The sequence below is a fragment of the Cyanistes caeruleus genome, chromosome 13 (genome assembly GCF_971803275.1).
Source record: "Cyanistes caeruleus chromosome 13, bCyaCae1.hap1.1, whole genome shotgun sequence".
Taxonomy (NCBI): domain Eukaryota; kingdom Metazoa; phylum Chordata; class Aves; order Passeriformes; family Paridae; genus Cyanistes; species Cyanistes caeruleus.
Window position 1 is genome coordinate 3051912 of NC_141713.1, and position 24814 is coordinate 3076725.

The window sequence follows — 24814 nt, forward strand, 5'->3', positions numbered from 1 at the left end:
TGCTGATGGACTTTCATGGTTGTAATTACACACACATCAGGAAACAAATGCAGTGAGAAGTAGAGTTGACAGGAGGCTGGGACCTAACAAAATGTGTCATACAGGAAGCAATTAAAATGGAAAATCACCGTTCTGCAGACAAACAAGGATACAATGTACTCATGGTTAATCACAGTATCTCTCTCAAAGCAAAGGTTACAGACTTACCCACACGGTGTAGGAAGTGAGCACACACACGGTCCAGGAGAAGTTTGGTTAATGAAGCAGAAATCCTTGTGTAGATGTCCAGCTCTGCAGGTCACCAACGCTTCCAAGGATATGTGCCACCTAGGTGTTTGCATGAAAGATCTCCACCAAAATCTTCTTGAAGAGATGTGAAGGAAAGAGGCAGGTGGGGAGGGAGAAGGGAGGATGGATGGAAAGCAGGCACAGGAGGGTCCCACCTATGGTTTAGGTTTCTTTCAAAATGGGTGGGTTTTCAGCCCAAGGGAAAGCAAAAGCCTGGAGCATGCCCACAATGTGACCGGGTGACCGGATCAAATGATCTAAAGCACCAGCAGCTTTGGGGGAAAGTCACTCTCTAGCTATGGAAAGGAATCTGAGCCTAAGCTGAGTTTGCAGTACAGATGTGCTGTTTGTCTGATTTAGGAAATGCTTTTCTCCTCCTCTCCTGGGATTCCTCTGCCTTCTTCTGGAATCTGGGCAGGTCAAGTTCAAGCCAGGGTTTCTCCTGAGGAGGTACATTCACACCAGCCAAGAGAAGAGCAGTGATGCAGGGAGAGGATGAGGCACACACAAGTCAGTGACAGGGACAGTTCAGATGATGTGAAGCAATACCAGCAAATTTAAAAAAAAAATTTAATATCCTAGTAGATTATACCTTCTTTTTGTTCCTTAGAAGATTCAACCTACTAGTTCTTTCCTGGCTTTATTTTAGCTCGTTCAGATATGACCTTGGTTATCCAGAAAAGCAGAAAGATACCATAATTTCCTATAGACATGTTTGTGTATATTCTATACTTCCAGAAGACCCTCAAAATTCCACTGGATCACCAAGCAAGCAGCTTTTGTCTCTGTTGTTTCATAGAAAAAAAGAGATTGTATCATGGCTTTCAAGTAGAAAAAAAAAATAGAGAAATAATAACATGACCCAACTGCGAAAATATTTTTTTTCATGAACTATACCAATGAATTGGAAATGCAAGTAGTAAAATGAATTGCCAAAAGTATCAAATATATGTTTTCAATAACTTTTTTTTTTGTTACCTAGTAAAATATTTTCCTGGAGAAGGGTTGTTAAACCCCTTGGTGCAATATAAAGGTGCAGTGATGTATTGTCTCAGAAGTGGTTTAATGGAGTTTTGGGGTTCCATTTTTTGTACATACTTTCAACACACGCAGTGCGTGATCAATTTGGATTTATAAAATGCTCTATATTTCTTTCTAAGCAATGATCTTAACTTTTAAAGAATGTTGCTTAGTTAGGAGAGCATGTGTGTGTGTTTGCATTTTGGCAAGGCAGCAAATCACATACAATATTTATGTCATTTGAGAAAAGTATTTGTGCATTTGCCAAAACCAGTCCTTTCTAAGAACCTAAAGGTATTTGATCTGCTCTAAAACACAGTTTTAGGGAGGATTAGGTGTGTGGGAGCACTGGGCAGAGGGAAGACCTGTCCAGTCTGTGGTGTGAAAGGGTAGGATTTTAGACAAACAAACCAGATCTTGTTTCAGCTCAACTCAGACTGTGTTTTTGTTAAAATCTGGTTTTCAGACCTACCTGTGGCTTTGGTGCCAATGAACTGGACTTTTGCAGGGAGATGAGTGGTGCAGGTTGGGCAGCATCACGTGGAGTCTGACCCCAGCTCTCCTGCCGTGCTCCTGTGACAACTCAGAGAAGTCAATTATTATTAAATGTGCAGGGCAAAGATGGCAAAAGGATGATGTCCTGTGTTACACCAGTGATTACCCCTGCTAACTGACCTACTTCATCCATTTCACTGGCAAAAAATAACCAAAAGCTAAGTGTACAGGGATAGGGAAAATGTGAGTGATGCATGATCATGATTTATCCCGATCTCTGTTACTCCTGCTTAATTTATCATAGAATATCCTGAGTTAGAAGGGACTCACAAAGACTATTGATGTCCATCTCCCTATCCACTGGTGTGCCAAGGATCAGGATCTGTCCTGGTATCAGCTGCTGTTGATTCATCTCAGAAGGTGAAAGCCCAGTGCCCTGCTCACACCCCAGCTGGCTGTACAGACCCCCTGAGCTGACATCTTTGTGCCAAATCCAATGATATAACGTTTCACGCAGAGAATTTCTCCATTCCCCCTCCCTTCTTCTTTTGCTTTATCTCTTCCTTCTATCTTCAGCCTGTCAGGACTTTCACATACCTGCAGCTGACAGCTAAGAGATCAGGAACTTTGATGTTGTAAGGGATATTTTATCTCAGGTAATTCTCACCAATTCCTACCTTATTGTGTAGGATATCCAAGGACTCCGAGAGTGAGCAACGCCTTTGTCTGGTAAGATCAGAGCAATTTGCAAGCTTTTCTGGGAACAAGGTCCAATAAAGGGACTTTAGAGATATAATCTGTCAACCCCATTGAGCAGCACTGTGACAGCAGCCTTAGGATTATTGACAGTTTAAGCATCACCTGGGACAGAACAAGGCTGAGGGCACACAGTTAGTTGCAGTTATGTGCAGTAAGACATTGTTTGCTGAGGAAGCATAGGAAACCCTTTATATCCGAATTTACCAAGTTTTGACCTAGTTTCTCCCTCAGGCAAATAACTGACTCTACAGGGACCTGCTGCATTTTGGTAGGAGTTTGAAAAAAATCCAATCTTTAAAGTGCAACCTCTAATTTACAAAACTGACCAGATTTTGTGGCTCTAAGTTGGAAGGGTCACCCAGCAGAGCCAGTCCCAAGCCTGCAGTCACTGTGCAGAGGGTGGACTCCCGCCCCAGTCCCCTGAGTCTGGTGAGTTTGTCACCTGTGCTGTGAGGCTCTGGCATCACAAGCAGGTGTGAGGACATTCAAAGCCTTTTCTCTTGCCAGTCCTACGGTAAACACCATGTGGGGCACTGGTAATGAGGGCTGTGGTGCCCTGAGCACTGTGTTTGAAATCCTCTTCACTCTGTACCTTGCTCTGTTCCTTTAAACCTCCTCATTCCTGGTGCTGGCAGAGATTTACCAGGGATCAGCCATCCATCATCTATCTCTTCAAGCAGCTGTGGCATGGAGTTCCCTAGAAAATGACTGATGGGAAATGCTCAGCAGGTCTGTCCTCAGTTGTTTTTGCTACCCACAAGTTTGCTCACCTCACCAGGGCTTTGCTGTCCTCACTATATTTGATTTTTGAGGAATTTCTCCATTATCCCATATTATTTCTGAAATAATTTTTCTCCCTCACTAGGCAAACATTTGCTTATTTTATTTTCAAATACAACAGTATCCTCTTTCCCAGCAAATGCTCAGGCCTCACATTTTTATAAACATATTAACAAAAACCCCAGTTCACCCTCAGTGGCCACAGCTTGGCCTCTCCCAGCAGTAACTTCAGGATAACAGCTTTCTGCAGAGGCAAGTAAGGGGCCTGTGTCCATCCATGCTGGTCTCTATCCATGTCCTTGTTTCCTTAGTCATCAAGCTGATGTTAGTGTTGCTCCTGGTAGGTGCTTAAGCTTCCAGAGTAATTGATCTCTGCTGATTGATGATCATCTGTGTTGAGTGCCAACCCATAATCAAGCCTTGGATTGCTCCCCAAGTTCCTTTTCTCTTACTGCTCTCCCAAACTTTTACTCATCCTTCATACCACATTCTCTGCCTTCATCAAGGATGTTGTTGTCCTCATCCAGCACTTTGCAGGTAGAAATCCTCCCATGGTTCAGTGGTGGCTTCATAGAACAAGCTGCAGCCCAAACACTGACACCAGCATGTGGTTTTGTTTGGTTTCCAAGAACCTGCCACAAATCATTTGGCTGTTTGCTTGTAGTCCCTTTCCAGCCCCTCCACTACACCTGCTGAAAATGCTTTTGCTGATGGCAGAGCCGTGCAAAGCTGTGTCCACCTGGAGAAGCACCAGAAGCAACAGGCAGTGAGCAGGGCAGGCAAACATCCAACCATCCAGCTGGAGCAAAGGGGCTGCCAGCAGCTGGACACCAGGGGAGATGATGCTGGAACTGCTGCCAGAGGCTGAGGCTGCTCCTGAGGTTGCACCCGGGAACGCAAGAGTGCAAATTTCACAATTTCAATGTCTCCCCCTGCCCTGGGGCTTGTTTATTCTTGTGGCAGGTGTCAGAAGCAGAGCAGTGGCAGAACGGATCAGGAAGCAGCTGTGGGTGGAATAAGAGAAGAATCCCACCAGCCTACATTGGGAATGGGTCTGCCTTCCCACGAGGGCAGAGCAGTGCTTGGTCCCGGGAGCGAGGTGGTGCCTCTGCGCACCCACCCGGCACCCGACAGGAGGCTCTTGCAACAGCTCCAGAGCGTTTCCTTGGTAATGAATTCCAACTTGTTTTCCCAAATTGCCTCATAATGACTCAGTTTGAATCTAATGATGCAATCCTGAAGGGAATCATTAGCTCCCGGCTAGGAGGGTCGGCCACTCTCCAGCTCCAGCCCACGAGGCTGCTGATTGTGGCGTGGTTTGGAGCAGCTCTGCGTACCCCGGCTTGGTGCATGCCAGCTCTGGGGTGTACATTCTTTCTGGGGATACCTCACCCCATCCATCCATCCATCCATCCATCCATCCATCCATCCATCCATCCATCCATCCATCATCCATCCATCCATCCATCCATCCATCCATCCATCATCCATCCATCCATCCATCATCCATCCATCCATCCATCCATCCATCCATCCATCCATCCATCCATCCCACTGCAGCTCATGCCAGCGCTTCCCTCTGAGTCTCACCAGGTTTGGAGGGACAGTGTGTTTCCAATTAGGTGAGAACACAGTGATGGTGTTACCTCCCTGCTGAGTTGGCCTTTACAGTTCAGACCCTCTTATCAATCCCTGCTATGGTCCCTTCCTCACTGCAGCTCAAGGACCACATGGAGAAGGGACTTATGGAGAGTTCTGCAGAGCAAACATCTTTTTTCCTGCCTGCTACCCATGTGACAGAAAATCTGACCAAATCACAGAACAGAAAAAAAAGGAGAATTTTCAAGCCACTGCTGGTGTTGTGTCTACATTGTGTGACACAAGAGGTGCATCACCATGCCAGATCCAGCCCCAGATTAAAAGGCCTCCCACCAACAGCCTTTCCCACAACACCTGAAGCAACTTGTGCATGGGCTGCTGAAATGTCACTAATTCTACCTTCCAACTGATGATGCACTTCAAACTTCTTCACCCTGCTGAGGTAGAATCCTGACAGTGACAGCTTTACCGAGGGTCACGCCCTGATGTAATTTGTACTCTGGAGTTGGATTTTCCAGCTTGTGCCTTAACTCCAGCACAGGGTGTTAAATGATTTACTGCAGAGAGACAGTGGCCAGGCCAAGAGTAAAACCCAGGTATTAGTTAGTTATCATTAGTCCCAGGATACTATGACAACCAACTAGTGTTAGAAAACATTCCCTGCCACTGCCTCACACTTTTATTTATCAACAAAACCAGATTTACTTTGTTTTAGTCTTAGCAAGACTCTGTTGCACTGGAGACCACTTAAAATGAGATTTATCTTCCTTGGAATAAATACAGACTCTTGCATTTGTAATTCATTCCCCTCCTATTTCTAATCTCATTTCTATTGAATGCATTGTTTTGCTTCCCATTATTTATAAAATGAGATCATTAAAATGAATATTGGAACTCAACAGGTTTGAGGCAGGAAGAAAATTCCCTGCAGAGACATCCCAAGCAGAATTCCTTGGGTTGCTGCAGAACCTTATGGTTTGACAGTTTGGGGGCTTCCCACTCTGTTCCCAACCCAAGCAGTGACAAACCTCCTTCCAATCCTTAAAAAAGCAGCCACTTTTCATCTTGAGTGGGGAAAATATCAGGGATGGATGAAGCAGCTCCTGATGAAAAGAATCAAGAGATCCTCAAGGATGCTTTTAGAGCAGGTTGTTTTATGATCCTTGGGAATACAGCAGAAAGTTCTGGATGCAAAGAAGATATTTGGCTTTTCCTCATTAAACTTCTACATGTAAAAAACAAAGGAAAAAGAACAAATTCAGATCTAAAAAGTAAAGGGAAAAAAGAACAAGTGCCATCTAACAAAGCTTAACTCTGGAGTGAATCCACTGCAAACTAACTTTACTCTGGTTTAATACTGATAAACATTGGACTAAGAACAGCAAATCCCAGCTCTCTCCTCATTCCCAAAAGACACAAACATGAAGATCTAAGCATCTACAGCTATGTATTGCATAAAATATTTCCTGGTTGGGAAAATCTCATGAGACAACAATCAGTAACAAGATGGTGCAAATAATTAGTTTAATTGAAAGTAAAGGCACACTGCTAAAAATAAAGAGATGAAAGTGGTTTTCCCTTTGCCAGTTTTAGTATGAGCAATAGTAGAAGCAGCTGCATTTCAACCCATTTTGCAGATAACTACGAGGGGCATTCTGGAAGCTAAACAGTTTAATTGCACAGGCTACCCTTTAATTTAGGGTGGTGAGAATGATATGAAGGACTCATTAAACTGGGGCATTAACCATGGCAGAAAATAAAGTAGTTTCTTTGTTGGAGAAGATCTTGCTGCCCTCCAATCACTACAGTAAATTGTTCCTGGGAAAGGCAGCGGGGTAGGATGGGGAGATAGAGACATGTTGAGATAGAGGGAAGCAAATGAAAAATAATTGGTACAGTGCTCTGCAGATTGTATGTCACTGCAGACAGTTATTTAATAACTCTCCAATTATTGCTGCCAGCTGGGGTATATTAAGACATTGTGAGAAGTCAGGCCAAAATCCCCCAGGCACGACTGCTGACCTGGCCCTGTGCTTCCTTCCTCCCTGAGGATGAGGAGGGGGCAGGCTGGGGGCAGGCTGTGGCCTCTGGGCAGCCCAGGGGGATGTGCTCCCCTCTTCCCAAGGGATTGCAGGGCCTTGCCCACCCCTCCTGCTCCCAGCTTTAAAGATGAGGTGGTGTAAAGCCCATTCCCATATCCTTCCCGTGGGACACAGGGTGACTCTGGCTGAGTCTCCTTCAGAGTGATTAAGTGTGGTGTGACAGGCAGTTCATCCAACAGCAGCTCTGGGTGAGCCAAGGGCATCTCCCTCTGTCCCTGGAGCTGGCTCAGCTCCCACAGCTCTGGTACTGACAAAGTCTGTGCAACATTCATCCTCCACAGCTGGGAGGCGGGAGCTCTCTCAGCCATCTCGCCTTGCTTCTCCTCTCAGCAGCGACCTGGTGCTCTGAGTGTTTCCCTGTCTTGGATTTCACTGTCCCCCATCTCTTACCCACTGCAAGAGCTCCATGTCACCCAATTTGTGTCAGTTTATTGGGTGATATCGAGGCCCTGGATGGTTTTGGGTTGGAAGGGACCCTAGAGACCATCTCATTCCAAGCCCTCTGCCAAGGGTAGGGACACCTTCCACTAGACCAGGAGTTCATGTGCAAACCACAGGTGAGCTCCAGCCCAGAGCCCATGGCTGGTGGCCAGCTAATATCATAGTGGGCCGAAAGGAAGGCCTAGAAGCTCTTCAAGCTTGGAGCTAGAGTCCAGTGGTCACTGGGGAGCCACCAGACATTTCTGCAGGGAGCTTCTCAACCTTAGGGGCTGCCACTGAAGCTCTGGAGACCAGAGCCCTGGGATTACCTGGCCTTTCTGCTTATTACAGCACAACCTCAAATCCCCATCACCTCTCTGAGAACCACAGAGGAAAACCTGGCATTGGGAACCTCAGGGGCTTGAAAGCCCAGCTGCAAACTGAGAGCCCAGAATACACTGTCTGAGACCTATCACCTTGTCCTTATTTCCCAACAAAACAAAGCCTTTTTAATGACTCCTTCCCCAAGCTCAGGATTGGGTCTGTAAAATAGAAACTGTACTTCAATACCAAATGAAAAACATGACTCACAGACTGTAATTCCTTTCTGCAAATACCAGAGGAGAATATTTCATTTGGCAAACAATCGAGCCTTACAGTTTAGAGCTCTTAATGTGATTAGGGACAGGTTCTGCAACACATTTGTAACTCCAGGTGATTTTGCTATATCTTTTTGGACTGTGACCAGACATAAAAATGCCCTTTTGCTAGATTTGGATCCAACTAAAACTGAGGAGAATCAGATGTCGGTAAGACCATTACAGTTTGATCTTTACCCAGGGGTATCACAACATGTTTCAGCTATGGGCTGTGCTGAGCCATCTCAGGCTCTTTTTTGCATTAAGCCCATATCTCCCCTGATGAGTGATAACTCTTCTATAGCACATCTTCTGTAAGTGAGCACGTGCTACTCCTCTGAGTTACTGTGATGTACTTACGGGGAGGAAGAGAGCACTAATATTTTCATTGGCTCTATGGACACATCTTTGCTTCCTTTAAATCTTTGAACACCCTGGTCTTGTGGAAGGTGACCCTGCCTGTGGCAGAGGAGTTGGAACTGGATGATCTTTAAGGTGCCTCCTAACCCAAACTATTCTGTGATCCTATGATTCTGTAATTTTCAAGTGCTCAGAAGGTGCCAGTCTTATTTAAAATGATCTGAGACCAGGTTCCCCCTCAATTTAGAAGAGCCCAGCATTCAATCCTGAAAGAAAAAGCCGCAGAATTTAATGGGATCAGTCCTATCTCACTCTGTCTGTGTTTCTGCCTTGCCTACCAAAGGTAGGGCTGCAAATAAATTAAATTGAGAGCAAAATTTACAGGGGAAGGAGGTGGAAGGACAGCACTGCAGAGAAAAGAGACATTGTTCTGTACATGCAGCTGAGAAACAAAACCAAGCCTGACCTTTACACTATTGATAAGAAAATCTCAAGTTTCTTGTTCATGAGGATGCATCCACTGGCTTCACCAGGACTGGTAGTCAGACTGTCCTTTGCCTTTCCCACATCTCACCAGGAACTTTTTATGGGAAGAACATCCACTGCTCAACCAAAAACTGGATGAGTTTAGCTTCAACCAGCATTGTGGCAAGATGAAACTACAGAATATTTATGGCATGATATTAAACAAAAAAAGGCAGAGGGAAAAAAAATACACATTCTAACAGATTTATCTCTTCATAAGAGGAGGAAAATTAAAGGTCAAACCTCCACCATTTTACCAAGCAGGTGGCTCAAAGAAAAGTCAGCAATGGGAAAACCAGACCAAGGCTGTGCACATGAAAGCCTTGCTCCCACTAAATGGCCATCACAGCCAAGAGACAAAGCGTAGGTATTTGAGGTGTTTTATGATGCTGTTAATCTCTCTGACCCTGAGAGCGGATGCTTCGTTGGGTAGCAGTGGCAGCCTGGGTATCCAACATCCTGGAGCTTCTCACCTCCATCAGGAACAGGCAGAAGGTCTAATGGCAGGAATCTGAGGTCAGCAGCATTCAAATCAGAGAGGAGACATCTGCTTTGGAATGAGGGCAGCCAACCACTGGAACACGTCAGGAAGGAATGCAGCGGATGCCTCAGCACTTTGTCTTCAAAGCAAGGAGTGAATTTCTCTTCTGCAGAGATGTGCTCCAGCTATGGGTTACCAAGGCTGGGGGGAGAAGTGGCTTTGTTAGAGTGAATGATGGACATCTGTAAGTGTCCAGCTTGTGCTGTACTGGACCAAAGTGTCACTGAATAGTCCATGTGTGAGTAATGTCTGTGGAATTGCACATACAAAGCCAGAGAGGGTGACGGAAACCCTGACACCAGCAGCAGGCAGAGACAAGCCCAGCAGCAGCTGAGCAAATCTAATTAAGCCAAATATCTCAGGACTTTACTCTTCTGTGCTTTTCCTGATTTTTTTTTTTTTTTTTAATGCCATGGGATGAACATTAAGGCCAAAACAACATATCTGGCTTTTACAGCGCTTTCACAACCTGGGCATGAGGCCAGACTGCAGAGCAGGACTGGCCAGAGATGTGGTTTGGTGCTGTGCCTGTGCCAAGGCTGCTGGGACCCCAAGTGGCCCTTGGGCTGGATCCTCCACCAGCACCAGCCCTTCCTTCCCTTGCACAGGGCTGGATTTCTGGTCATTTTTAGATCCCTGAGCCATCCCACCCTGGCTCAAAGGGGTGATGGGTTTATGGATCAGCAAATCCAGCCATGGCAACTGCAGTGCTGGCCATGAGCTGTCTCTGGGGGGCATTCCCAGCCCCATCCTGCCACCTTGGTGCTGGCAAGCACCAGGACTTGTCTAGGCACATAATAAGCTGAAAACCCATCTGGTTTTGTGCGTACAAATATCTCCGCTATATTTGGAGTTTCCCAAGATTTCTTGCCACCTGGGCACAAGGAGCTGTCACACACAGAGGATTTTCCAGCATGCAGGCATGGGATCAATTGCAGATAAAAAACCTGATATTTAAAAATTATTTTTCCCATTCTTATCCCCATCCTTTTTTTCTTTTTTTAAAATATGTTTTTTAAAAAGCTTTCATTTTGTTCCTATCTGTACCGTATGCAGCTGTCAAGGCCCTCAGCTGAGATGCAAGAGATGCAGGTCCAATTCCTCCCTCCAGCCCAGGCAGATTCTTTCAGCTTCTGTCAAAACTACATCTGAGTGCAACGGGCATGAGAAAAAAATAATAAAAAATATAATGATTCAGCAGGTCAGAAAACCACACACAAAAACCCCCGGATCTTGTGACCTTAATAGTCATTCTCAGGAAAAAATAACTGGAAAAAGCTTGAAGCAGCTGCAGCATCTGGGTTCACCCCATCCCAGGGGTTGGATTCCCTCAGATCCCTTCAAATTTCTCGGGGAACCTTAAAGTTGCTCCCTGCAGTGCTTGACTCCAGCTACCTGGGGAATGGGGATGGGATAAAGTCTCACGGTTCACAACAGCAATGGAGTGAATCCAGGCATAGTCTGCAACAAGGATATGAATATCTGTGAAGGAAAACAAAAGCTCATCTTCCTCTGGTTTGTGCTTTCAAAGGTTTCTTGAAGCTTTCTGATATTCTTAACTGGTGTAAATCACGTAGCTCCCCATAAGCCAAGAAATCAACAACTATAATTTAGGATTCTGAACCAGTTCTAAAGAGAAAAGTGTCTTCTGTTCAGAACCATAAAAAGTTACATAAACCCCCCAAACGATCTGTTTTAAAACATATTCAATAGTTCTTGGACTGCAGTGGGAAAGAAGCTGGGTTGTTTTCACTGCCAAGAAAGAAAAAATTTCAATGTTTTCAAATATTTCCAATACCAGATGCCCCGGTAAAAATTTTTTAGTCCGTTTTAAAAACCCTTATTTCTTAAAAAGCCATTTTGCATGGAAAACATACCATATGTAAGCAATACTCCAGGCAGTGTGCAAGGACCACACGCTCCCAGCTCAGCCCAGGGACAGGACACCCAGCACTGCAGGGATGGATGTGGTCAGATGGATGGGAATAGGGAGCTCAGAGAGGTGTGACTGAATCCAGCCGGGTTCTCAACACCCTCTTCTTGCTCAGGGTGTGCTGGAGGCTGGTACTCAATATTGGAAAATTCTGTCCCAGTGGGAGCGAGGAAAATCAGAAGGACTTGGCTGCATGGAGATACAGAGCACCAGCTTCCACATCTTTAATCACCCCTGACATCTTTTATTGCCCTGGCAATTGAAAGGTTTTTTGCTGAGAGCCTGTGGAGGGAGGTAAAGGTGATAGAACATCAGAGCACAGTCCAATCGTGGGACATCTGTCACTTAGAACTACTCCTGGTGCCTTTCAAAGGAATTGGTTTCCCAAGGGCAAATCCACACAAGACAAATACCTTGGATGTGGAAAGAGAAAGGAACCCAATGTCCCTAAGGGTGAAAACTCATGGCTCTGTGTCAAACCAACCAACTTCAAGCACCATAACTCAGCAATCATTAAAGTCTTAAAACTTGCTCTGTGGGTATGAGGGTGCAAGGACATGGAGGGTGAATGAGGAGAGGCTGGGGCAGGTCTTGCACTGAGTTGAACAATCCAAATTTTAATTAACAGAAAGTATTGCTAAAGGAGGTAATCAAAACAGCAGGCTGATCACACAGCCTCCTTTCTTTGCCTTCAGAACAATACTTCACTTCTCAGGCACTTAAAATTAGATGAATCCCAGAATGGTTTGGGTTGGACAGGACCCTAAAGCCCATCTCATTCCACCCCTTGCCATGAGCAGGGACACCTCCAGGCTGCTCCAAGCCCTGTCCAAGCTGGCCTTGAACGCTTCCAGGGATGGGGAAGATACCGCATCTCTGGGTCACCTCTGCCATGGCCTTCCCACCCTGTGAATCAGTAATTACCATCACCACTGAACCTGCAAACTCTAAATACACAGTGAGAGCTGCTGGGTCCTCCCAGTGTGGATCTGTTACAGCGAGAGTGTGTCTGTAGCTGCAGCCTCCCCCCATCCAAGCCACCTGATGGAGGGTGAGGATGGAGGTTACACACAGCCTCCCACAAGAGACAGGCTTCAAGGAGGTGTTTTATGAGCTTTTTCCACAGCTTGGACCCTTTGAGAAACTTCCAGGTGCAGTTTCCCATTGCTCCCTTGGTTCCATGGCCACAGAGGTGTGCACGTGGGTGTACAATGGGGGTGACAAGTAGCAGAGGGGTCTGCTAACCTAAGAAATTCTTCCTCTGTCTCAGTCTTTCACCAGAGCCCAAATAAAAACTGCTAAATGTCACAAGGGAATCTCTGGATAATGCAAATAACAGCACCAGCAGAATGCTACAAGCACTGCATATTCCTCCTGCAGGATGTCCACAGGTGGTCACCACCCATCTGCCCCAGGGGGGCTAAAATCTACCTAAAATTTTCCACCTGCCCTCCCCAGTCAGCCCCAGCCTCTGTCCTGCAGAACCATTAATTAATAAGCTTCCCACCACTGACATGGCATTTAAAGGGACACCATCACGTAATATCTGTTTTCAATCACAAATTTGGGAAGAATAAGGTTTTATATACCTTGAGGCCCCAGGAGGGCTGGAGTGGTGATGATGATGATCCTTTAAATAACAGCAGATGTCAAGACCTGGAGGAATCATTTTTCTTCCAGAGGAGGAAGCAGTGGTGAAACAGAGATATCTCCATTGAGCAGAACCTGCCTTTTCTCCCATCGTGTTGGCTCTGTTGAACCAAGGGAAAGGGAGAGCTCAGGACATCCCTTCCCCTCACTGAGCAAACCTGAGGTGGCTGTGCCAGCTGCCCTCAGCTGTGCAGACACCAGAAGGGAACATCATGATCCTCATTTTATCTGAGCATCTCTGCTCCAAGACACCTTCATCCAGGACACAGCCTTGTCCAGGGTTTAACAGAGCACATATGGGCACTTCCATGGTATTAGAACAGTTCAGTGGAGAAAAAACTCCTCAGAAATGCAATGTTACTTTCCAGCATGATCAAGACAGATTTTTAAGGGCATCTCAGTAGAAGGTAAATGCTTAAAATTAGAGTCCTGGCTTAGAGCAATTGGGCACTTGTGTCCCAGTGTCCTGGTTCATCTTTGTGCTGTGGCTCAGACCAGGTGCAGAGCTGTCCCCTGTGCATGCCCAGAGCAGGGGGATCCTTGGCTTAGCCGAAGCAACTGTGGGTATTTTCTCCAGGGCATTGGTGTAGGTGGGTTTAATCAGCCTGATTATTTCAAAGCTGGCAGAGCAGCTCAGCAGAGGGGAAAAGGAACCAGACCACAGCCTGAGTTAACAACTTCTTTGTTCCCCAGGAAAAACCCACCACCTTCATCTGGCGACAGAAGCAGGGCAGAAAGTGTATGAGCTCAGAGCAACCAGAGGCACAGCCCAGGCTCCAAAGCCAAAGCTTTGAGTTCTTTTAAGTAACCCTGAGCTGGAATATCTGCTCTTGGAGCCCAGGACACAGAGCCCAGGCTCTGCCTGCAGCTCTTTGTGGTGTCCCACAGCACCTTTCTGGTCCCAAAAAGTTTCCAACTCCTTGCTAGCAGGATCAGGGCACAGCCTGTGTTCCTCCCCCACCCTCACAGTACTATAATCAAAATGCTTTTTGTTTTGCTGGAGCTTAATTTTGAGTATGTGACTCCAAACTTATCCTTCTGGGATTGGATTTCGAACCCAATTCCATGCTGGAAACCACTAATTTTCTTAGGACCATTTTCAATGTGGTAGAACTCTGCTTTTGGGCAAAGGAAAACTGCTTATTTCCACTATTTTTAATAAAAAAGATTCAAGAACAATTCAACAGATTTTATCCCTAGTGGCTCTCAACCCCAGATCCAGTTTCGACTCAAGCACAACCCTAAAACTTGACCCTCTATTCAGCCTCAAACCCCAAACCTTTCCACAGGCTCTGGGTGGAAAGTTACTGACCCTGTAGCTGAGCCAACTTTCAAAACAAAAAATAACTTGCCTGATGAAATTTTTGTAGGAAAAAAAAAATGCACACGCGCGCACACGCACACACACGCACGCCATATATACCAGGAGGGATTAAATCCTCATGTTGCAAGAATTTAATTTAAAAAAGCTAAGACATTGTAGGAATGCAAAAATATCACCTCAGCCTGGTAACCTTTGGCTTAGGCATGCACTTCCACAGCTCACAAACGGGAATGTTTCCTCTCCAGCTCTGGGAGGACCGGTGCCACTCAGGAATGCCTGGCTTCAGCCCAGTTCAAAGAGGAAACCAGCAACCCTTTACTAGTGGGGCCTCTGTAGGCTCCTGGGGGCAGCCTCTCATCCCATGGCCTTGTTTTAATTCCCACTTTCTCCACCATGTTCTGAGTGCCCCAACCCCAAAGGAGCTGCTAAGGAGGACCAAAGAAGGGTCTTTGCCAGATGCCATGTATTTCCCCCTGTGAATCCACATTATTATTTTCCTTTGTTCTTGGACAATAAAGCTCTAATTTCATTCCTACTCCAAACCCCAAGGTGTCTGCAGTGCTGCTGTCACCTCACTGCTGTGAATGCCATTGGGAAGGACACACTGGCGTCTCCAAGTTCATTCAAACCAGAGAGAAACATCCCTTGGGAAATACTCAGTACCTGCACAGGGGCAGGAATAAGTTCATTTCACACCAAGATTAAGCCTTTAACAGGGCCCTGTGCATTAGCAGAATTCCTGGCATGTCCGAGCCTCGTTTAAAAGGTGGACGGGAAACTCTCTGCTGATCTCAAGTTAATCACGACAACCAAGGGACCGACCTGCAGGAAACAATCCTCTAGGTACTGACGTTACCCACATAAAGCCAGCAGTTCCTCTGGTTTATTGGCTGTGTTTTTCCCCCCAGCAGGCTTAATTTATGGTAATTACAAGGAACTATGGATTAAATTAATAAAAAGGAAATTATTAAGCTTTCCTGACCCAGAGGCCAAAGGTAAATAAAGAGAAGCAAACTGTTCAAGATGGAAACACTTCCCTGCTGCTTTTGGGACTGGCAGAGAAGTCTTTCCATGCAGCAAGAGAGAGAATAGGATTTTGGGAAGGAGCTGTCTCATCTCAGATACTGGACAGGACCATCACGACCCCCAGTCTGGGGAGCCCTGAACCATCATGGCATAACTGTTCCCTGGTAATGGAGTGAGCTGTGAACACTGTATGAAACAGCAAAGAAGGCAGAGATCTCTGTCAGATGGGAAGAGACTATAAAAATAATATAATACAGAAATCCAGCTTAATTCAAACTACACCAAAGTCCAGGGTCCTGCTCTACATCCAGCTCTGCCAGCTGATCAGGAGTAATCCTCTCCTGCCTGGTCAGAGCACATTTACTACTGCTTATAATTCTTATATACATTTCATATTTTAAATTGGAATTTCAAATGTTATGCTGTTGCAGAGACAGACCATTGGCATTTGCCAGACCTGGCCTTGCCATTCTTGGGTAAAAACATGGATTGTGCTCACTGGAGGCAGAGGGGATGGCTCCAACTCTTCTTTCCCTGCTGATCAGTGTAGAACAAAGACACCGAGTTTTGCTCAGTAATAATCCTGGAACTCATCAGCCTCTCCCCTACCAAGTTCCTGCAATGAGCACTCCCAGCTTCATCAGCTCCATTTCTCACCCTCTGTCCAGTGTGAAATCTGTCTGTGGCATAACCTGAAATTCATCTCATGCTCTGCCACCAACTTTGGGCCCTGTAAACAGACTCATCCAATGTGGCCAATTCCATAACAAAAAGTTTCACAATTTTTAATATGATATATATCTACTTAAAAAAAGGACAAAAAAAAAGAAAAAAGAAGGGGTTGATACAAAGTTTACAAAGTTCCAAAGAATATCTGAAATCACCTCTTTCCTTGCACAGATTAAGTAAATGCAGCACACACCTGAACTTGTATTTAAATACATCCTGACTGTATTTCAGAAAAAACTCCTACAAGCTTGAATGCTGAGAAAGGCAGTGAAACCCTCCTGGAAGCAGCTCTGGCAGGGCAGGCACGAAGCAGCGTAACCAACATTTACAGTGGCCAATTGTTAGAGTGAAAACAAACCTGCCAGATTGGATGTCACAGGGAGGGATATCAGCGTCTGATCTCGCTCAGGACGGGACATGGGGGTACCTGGAGCCTTGTCAAACTCAATGCTCTCATGTAGTAGGTTGAATAACAGAACAATGTTTACATTTCCCCTTGTGCCCTAAGTAGTTTGGAAGTTGGACACCTGAAAAGCCTGAATGATTTTTAAAGCAGCGCCACTGTTGGGTCTTGATCACCAAGGCCTTGGCTGTTCCTTACTGGTATTCAAGAAAATAAGACCAGAAAAATCCTAACAACCCCAAGTTATTTCTGCTTCTGAGCCTGGATATTCAGTATAAACAGTATAAATTATGGAAAATCTAGGAGGTTTCTCCCACTGTGGGAGCCACAGCAACCTAAAATGCAACCATCCCAGCTGGGGACCTGATGAATTCCATCCAAGAAAGAGTTTTCTTGATTTTCTTCCATATTAACACATTGAAACTTAATATTGAAAGTTCCTTACATATATTAAACAAAATGCAGTTCATAGCAAAAAGTGTAAATTGAAGCACATAGGAAACAAACATCCTGAGTGCATTAGAGAACAATAAACGCTGCATAACAAATGCACCAAAATCATAGAATTACAGAATATTTGGAGCTGGAAGGGATCCACAAGGATCATGGAGTCCAGCTCCTGGCCCTTCACAGGACACCCTGTCCCAGAAATAGGGTGGAAGTAGTAAAAGTCTGGTGAAAGAGGGGATGACTTCTCTGATACCATTTAATCATTCCTCCTCAGTGCTGCCCACTCTCCAGAGGAAGCCACCTCCTTCCATCCTCTTAAGCTCCCAGCTCTCTGATCCTCACAGCCAGCCTGGATCCCAACACGCTTCAAACACAAAATTGATAGTTTCAAAATTCAGCTTCATCAATCTCTTCTAAACTCATGTGCTCTCCAGAAAAGTGAGTCCAAATCCAGTTTGAATTGGACCATTTCATCTCATCCTGGGCTCAAATGATTGTCAGTCCATCAAACGCTTCTTTGAAAACTGATTTCTTGCAGATGACCATGATTGCTATAAAACAGTATTTAAAAACATTTTAATATTTGAAAATAACTTTTCTCTCCTCTTATATCAACCACATGTTTGAGAGAGGGCCTGGGGTTTACCACTGCTTGGTGAGAAAAATAGCAAAAAGGAGAAAGGATAATGGGGTGATAATGACTGGGAATGTATGGATTGAATTTGGGCTCTATTTAAATACAAGAGGACAATTTGTGACTTGTTGGTGTAGGCAAGCACAGAGAAACATTTGTGGCTCAAGTGTGTGTTTGAATATAGAAAAATATCTTGTAGCAAAGTATATTTCTTTTAGCACAGACAAACTCTGATGGAGCTGCCAGCTGCTGAAGTTGTGGTACTCCCCCAGTCCAAGCAGATGGGCTCTGTCTGACTGGGAATCCTTCAGAAGATTTATTTGGGCACTACTGCTGTAGGCTGGGAGCCCTTTGGCACCACCAAGCAGAACCCATCCCACTGCAGACCACAGCCAGGAATAAATAAAAACTCTGCCTCCACCTTGTGCCCCCAAACTCCTCCCTCTGTTTGACCTATTCCTATTGAGCTTTGACTTGGCAGTACTTAGTGAAGGAGCCAACACAAAGCTACACTTCAACCAGGAGCATCAGCAGAATAATTTGAATTGTTGGCCTAGATGATGCAGTTGGAGTAGATGATTGTAGGTCCCATTCAACAGAAAATATTCTACTCCACCCTACCCTATTCTATCCTAAAGACAGAAACCACAGAGAAACCAGGTCTGCTCCCATTTGACTCAGGTCTGATGGCTCAGGGATTTCTGCTGTTTTTATGATGCTGCATTTTAAGGAGTTTGGTGACAACACTTCAACCTCAGTTTAGTCACTGCCAGGCTTCCATGAGTCAGATCATTTTGCTAAACAGTTTGTCACGTGCTCTGCTGGGGGCAGGGAAGTCAGGTTGAATTTTGCCATTAGAAACTACTAAATAAAATTACCTGAAAGTGAATTTTGACTAAAGGGATGCTGGTTTGTGATCCCCTTACAAGAGGTCTTATTTTAGAGCAGAGTCACTTTGAGTAGGGTCTCAATAGGGACCAAATTTGTTACTCTCCATGTAAACTGAGGCACATTGAAATAACTGTATTTGCAAAGCCACTCTCCAGGCTGGGCAGAGAAGCTGTAGCTTCCCCATCCCTGGAAATTTTCAAGGTTGGACAAGGCTTGGGGCAACTTGGCCTAGTGGAAGGTGTCCCTTCCAGTGACAGGGAGTTGGAACAAGATAATCTTTGAGGTCCCTTTCAACCCAAAACATTCTATGAATAATAAGAGTTAAAATTTATCAGTCTCTGAAAAGCAAATAAAGCTGTAGGAGACACACACAGAGCTGCTACACCAGATCCTGATGGCTTTTGTGATTATTCATAGTCACTTGTTCTTTTTCTCCCTGGTCTGTCCCACTTGTCTGAAAAAAAGATGCAGAGCAGGAAACAGAGAATACAGAGAGGCTTATAAAAACATTCTTCCCTATTAAGCAACTGGGCTGATTTTCACTGTGTGAAAGATGAAGCAGATGGAACAAAACACTTACCTGTACATCTCCATTCCTGATAGAAACCCTCGATTGCCTTTGTCACTTTAGCACATGAACATGAGGCCAAATGAAACACATGTTTACAGCTATAATGAGGATTAGCTTTGCACTAAAAAAGTTGAACTACAGTCAAAATTAGATGGTGACATGGGTATTTGCCAACAGCATTAAATGAGAAATAACAGAGTATGAGGTTTCTGGAATGAATAGAAAATGTATTGTTTAGAGACCTTTTTGGCCAAGTATCAACATATGCCAATACTTAAGACTTCTTGTTCTTATTTACTTACCCCAACAATAAAACAATTGTTGTTTTGTGCCAACAGCCTGATAGACTGGTCCTGTATCTTAAGAAATAGAGATTGGATATTATTTCTGTCATATCAGCTTCAACCTACTTAAAAAAGAAAAAAAAAGAAAGAAGAAAAAAGAAAAAAGAAAAGCAAGTAATTGAGTCCAGAGCAGAGGAAATAAGTGAAGGAGGTAATCGATTTTAATAACATATAGCATCAACACACATTAAGGAAATTCATAAAACAGAGGGAAAATAAAGCATTTGCCCATATCAGAAAACCAGGCAGTGTTTGTAACTTCACTCAGCTCCAGGCAGAGATTATTGGTGAAGCCTCAACCACAGCAGTGATTATCTTCAGTGCCTCCATCAGCCTGAGCCCAGAACAGTCAGGTAACCACCCTCATTCCCATTAAAAACCAGGCAAACTGATGAATGAAAATCCTAGGAAATTCTTTTCAAAGCAGAAACATTAAATATACTTGCAGTTGAAACATTCAGGCCCTTCCCTGGCCCAACCACTTCTCTCCATGGTATTGCCCACTGCCAGGCCACCCCTGTGCTCTCACTCCTTGCAGCATTTCCACCTGGGACTGTGCCTCCATGCTCGTGCCATAACACTGCAGCTGGAATAGATAGAGACCCACAGCAGAGCTCACTCCATTTTAAGGCAGATATTGTCAGTAAAAACCACAGGAAATCCTTTGCATTTTGGAATGATTTTTCCCAAAGCTTTTCACTTCACCCAGACCAAGACAGATTTGCTCAAGCTGATTTTCAGGTGGCATATCATGGGTGTGACATAACGTGGGTTTGGATGGGGGCTGACCTTGTACATGGTGGGGGGGGACTCTGCTACTTAGACTAGAAAAAAGTTCAGCTCTGTTAGTAGTTTGGGGAAAATGGAAAAAACTCTGGAGTTTTGATGGCTTTTGTCCACTCTAGTGCTCTGAAAACTGCTTGTGTACTGAAACAAATAAACTCCATCATATTTACCTGACTTGCAGAGATGGACTCCTGAAGTCTTTGCAATACAATGCCCACAGCATCCACATATGAATATAATGTGTTCACAGGGATTCTATACATTCACATCCTCCATATCCTGCCATTCCTTAATAAAAATGTAAATAAAGGTATTGATCACTTATCACCTGTGCTCTGGACTACCATCCTGCAAATGTTTTTGCTCTGGGAAAATGAAGGAACACATGCCAGCATTAACTTTTCTGCCTTTTTTACACAGCTATAAACAGATCCATTGATTTCCCCCACCCCTCCCTCTTTTTAATTTTGCAAAAATAAATGCTTTCCTGGACAGTCAGAGTTCATTACTGAGACAGAGCACAGCTCCCCTTGTCCAGCCCACAAGAATCAGAAAACAATTTAGGTTGGAGAAGATCATAGACATTTTAAGGTTGGAAAAATTCTTTAAGGTCATTGAGCCCAACCATGGCCAAGGCCCATGTCCTCAAGTGCCACATCCAGATGACTTTTAAATCCCTACAGGGATGATGATTCCACCACTTCCCTGGACAGCCTGTTCCAATGCTGGATAACTCTTGTGGTGAAGAATATTTCCCTGATATCCAAACTAAACCTCCCCTGGTGAAACTTGAGGCCATTTCCTCTCGTGCTGTCCCTGTTCCCTGGGAGCAGAGCCGGATCCCCTGGCTGTCCCCTCTTGTCAGGGACTTGTGCAGAGCCAGAAGGTCCCTCCTGAACCTCCTTTTCTCCAGGCTGAGCCCCTTTCCCAGCTCCCTCAGCCCCTCCTGGGGCTCCAGACCCTTCCCCAGCTCCGTTCCCTGCCCTGGACACGCCCCAGCCCCTCCACGTCTTTCTGGGCAATGCACAGTTAAGTGAGAGGTGAGAAGAACCTACTTTGTCCTCCAAGAGCTGCTCCCTCCCCCCACAGCCACATCCTCCCTTGGCTCCCACCTTGGCAGCCTCCAGAAGCCCCCAGCTAATCCTGTTTCATTCACATTGGGTCAGAGCACAAGCTTCCCAAAAATGTAATTATCTGGAAAACCCAGGATTCCCGCAGCTGGGTCTCCAGGAGGGGTTTTCACACACCCTCTGGCTTTGCAGCAGGGGATGAGGAGGTGGAACCAGCTCTTCCTCCTCCTGGAGGAACGTGGAGAGCCCAGAGCAAATCTCACCATCTGCACAGCCCGTGAGTCACCTCGGGGCCTGGGCAGTTTACTCTATAGATTAGTCAACAGAAACAAACACAAATCCCTAGACATTAAACAGCCTTTTTAGAAAAATAATTTTTAACTCCCTCCCCAAAAAATTTGGCCACAGATCTCTAATTATAATTTTCTGGAGATTTTTTTTTTTTAAAAAAAAATATTTAATTGTGGTTTCTATAAACATGAAGATAAATTACTACATGTAAATATTGGTTCTCAACAGTTACTAATGCCTCTCTGGGGGCTGTTTTTATTTCACTGAGACAGAGAAACTAAGTTGTAAAAGATTTTCTTTGTCCCTTTCGCTCATCATGGAGAGATTTAAAAAGTTTTCTTGCATTTGCCACCAAATGCTTTCTAGCTGATGACTTTTGACAGCATTATTAAGTAAATTGAAGGGAAAGATTGATTTCCAAGATGATGCATTGTAAAGTCATGAGAAATAAAACTGGAGCTTTTATTCCAGAAAGGAAGAGGCAGTAAATGCAAGGAAGACACTAAGACAGACACTGTACCACCCACCAGTTCCCCTTTTAAAGCTTCCAAGCTGACTGGAAGTCAGAGCCATAACGAGAAAATTTTAAGAGTGCTGGGGTTTGGGTTTGGATGAGCAACACGATGTGTGTGAGCACCCCTGAGGCTGATCCAGACTGTGTGAGCTTCTTGGATCCAGCCCATGGGCTGCAAGATTTACAAGGGCACTCTGAGGTATCACATATTTACAGCTTCTCACTGGGTTAAAAAATGCCCTGAGAAAAATGCCATCATCTCTTCCAATATTGCCCTGTTACAGCTGTGGAATATCAGTCAAGGAATGGATGAATGAGAAAATGGAAAACAACAGGAGGAGAGCCCTGACCAAACCTTTCCCGAAGCGAAGCAGCAGTGTGGGGCTGTGCAGCTGCACTTACACCTCACAGAGTTTGACCTCTCAGTGTCAAAGGAAGAAAAAGCCACTGAAAAAGGCAAATCATGATCCAAGGGTGTTACCAGGATCTGAATATATTTCTGTTGTCTTGCTATAGCTGAAGTGCCACTGCCAATCCTCTGACTCCTCTGACCAGCCACTGGAAGAAAGTGTTTCTGCAGCACACAGGGTTTGTGGCCAATCTCCTGAGCCCAGAGCATGGGTGGGAGCTCAGCTGAGATGCAGGTACCAGGTACCCCCTGAGCATCCCCTGCTCTGTGTGTGACCACACTGAGCCAGCCTGAGGAACTGCCCTCACTTCAAAATAACCAAACAAACCCATACCAAATTATGAGAAACTTCCACTGTTCTGGTTTTTTAGGGCCAGATGAGTTCCCTGATCATGGCCACAATGCCAGGCACAACTGAGGAACAGAGGCTGCAGCCTGGGAGCAGGAGTGGACAGAGAGAAAAAGGATACATGACAAGCTCAAACTACCACCAAGCTGGACAAGAAACAGCAGCCAAGGCACAAGGGCCTGGAGCAGAAACCCTGTGAGGGAAAAGGCACCATGGGGTCTTTAGATGGGGACTTTTGTAAAACCCAAAACTTCTTGAGCAGGGAAAACATGGAGCCTTTGAGCGAGTGACCTCAGCAGGGCAGGGAGGTGCTCACCCATAGAAACCCATCCATGGAGCCCTGACATTGTTTCCTCATATTCCATGAAGCAGGTCAGGGAAAGGAATTTTGTTGTTTCAAACCAGTGACATTTTGCATTTGGCTCTTACACAAAGGCTTCAGCTTTGCTGCCTTGTCAGGAGTTTGCCTGGCCCAGAGAAACCACAGCACTTGGTGGGACAGAGAAATGAACACGGAGAGGCAAAGCCCAGGGACGGAGCTGACAGGGAACCTCCTGTTGCTCCATTCCAGGCAGAGGCACAGCCCTGAGCTGTCCTGCCTCTTCCACCAGCCCCTGGTGTGCTGAGCGCTCTCCAGACAGCCACAGGGAGATGTGGTTCCCACCCAAAACAGCTTCCAGCTCCAGCTGGGCAGAACACAGGGAGAGCACACCCCACGTATCCAGCTATGTGAGCCATGCATTCACAGACATGTCCCAAAAACAGAGCCCAGAAACTGCTCCCCAGTCACTCATCTCAGGCCAGTCCTCATGGTTTCCATAGGCATAGGGGAGAGGTGGGTGTCTTGCTTGGTTTCATAACAGCGCTGCACACACTGATGTGCAATAAATAAAGATGAAATGGAAATAATCCAACCCATTCCTCTTTGAGCACAGTTCAAGGAAAATATTGCAGCTAGAGACCATAAGCAGACCCAATAAATTTGTTCACCCCCCACCCCATTCCCCTTTTGTTATTAGGGTGTGACTAAGGCTTTGCAGCATCAACTTTGGGTCTTAATTAGAGATTCTTGCTGTGAGCTCAAGGGATATTTTAAAAACACATTAGAAATATCACAGGAAGTTGCAGCAGGCACTCAGACACAATGCAAACCTGAGAACTGGGATGGCTCAAGCACAGTCATGGCCCCAGGATTTTTCCTTTGTCTTGAACCATGGATTCCTCGGGTGCTGCTGATACCATACTAAAAGGGGGCATCTTACACTGTATCCAGCTGTCCTCAAGTATTTATATCCAGAGGACAGCTTGACTTTCTTGAGTCAAAACTGGAGAAAGTGGGGCTGTATTACAAGGAAGAACTTATTGCCTGGGCTGCTGCTTAAGACATCATTGTCTGACTGTGCTTTCTGCCCTGCACTCGCTTCAGACGACTGAACTTGACCTATCCACCCATCATAAATTAAATTCTTTGATCTCATCTGTAACAACGCAGAGCCCTAATAACAATAGATCAAACCCTGGCAGGGACAATATGCTTATTCTTTACCAACTAAATTTTAATTAGTAAACAGAGCAGGGGAAGAATCCACCTTTGCAGAACAAAAAGGGAAAGAAAAAGAGTTTTGTACTTGAAAGAAATCGCTGATAAAGAGCAGAGACATCTTTCAGAGCTCTACATCCTTGTCCTGTTCATCTGAAAAACCACATCATCCCCAAACCATTAAACCCAGGATGAATTTCACATTGTAAGAAATCACTGTGAAAGCAAACATCAAAAGGGGCAGGGGAGGAGGAAGCAGATCAGGTGGGAGAGCAGTGGCACGATGCCTTTAATCCACTCCTCATACAGACCCATCCTGATGATTATCAAGCCTCAGCCTGTTTGGGTTGCCTGCTGCCTGTGGCTGGGACAG

The 24814-nt window shown here is 45.2% G+C and overlaps 1 protein-coding gene across 8 annotated transcripts in view; it reads right to left on the bottom strand.

Annotated features, from left to right (window-relative positions):
* Positions 1-3424: 3424 nt before the first annotated feature.
* ASB7 (ankyrin repeat and SOCS box containing 7) overlaps positions 3425-24814 on the bottom strand; it is an 84742-nt gene continuing 63352 nt past the window's right edge. For 3 of the 8 annotated variants that reach the window (XR_015275952.1, XR_015275949.1, XR_015275953.1), the window contains 5 exons: positions 20439-20556; positions 19929-20068; positions 19441-19497; positions 10575-10675; positions 6449-9668 (listed from right to left, as the gene is read on the bottom strand). The gene's annotated coding sequence lies outside the window, so the exon portion shown is untranslated. Of the gene's footprint in view, positions 5499-5969; positions 6167-6448; positions 9669-10574; positions 10676-11404; positions 11743-15712; positions 17594-19440; positions 20069-20438; positions 20557-24814 lie in introns of those variants that run through there. The other 5 variants (XR_015275954.1, XR_015275950.1, XR_015275955.1 and 2 more) reach the window with 5 other exon arrangements.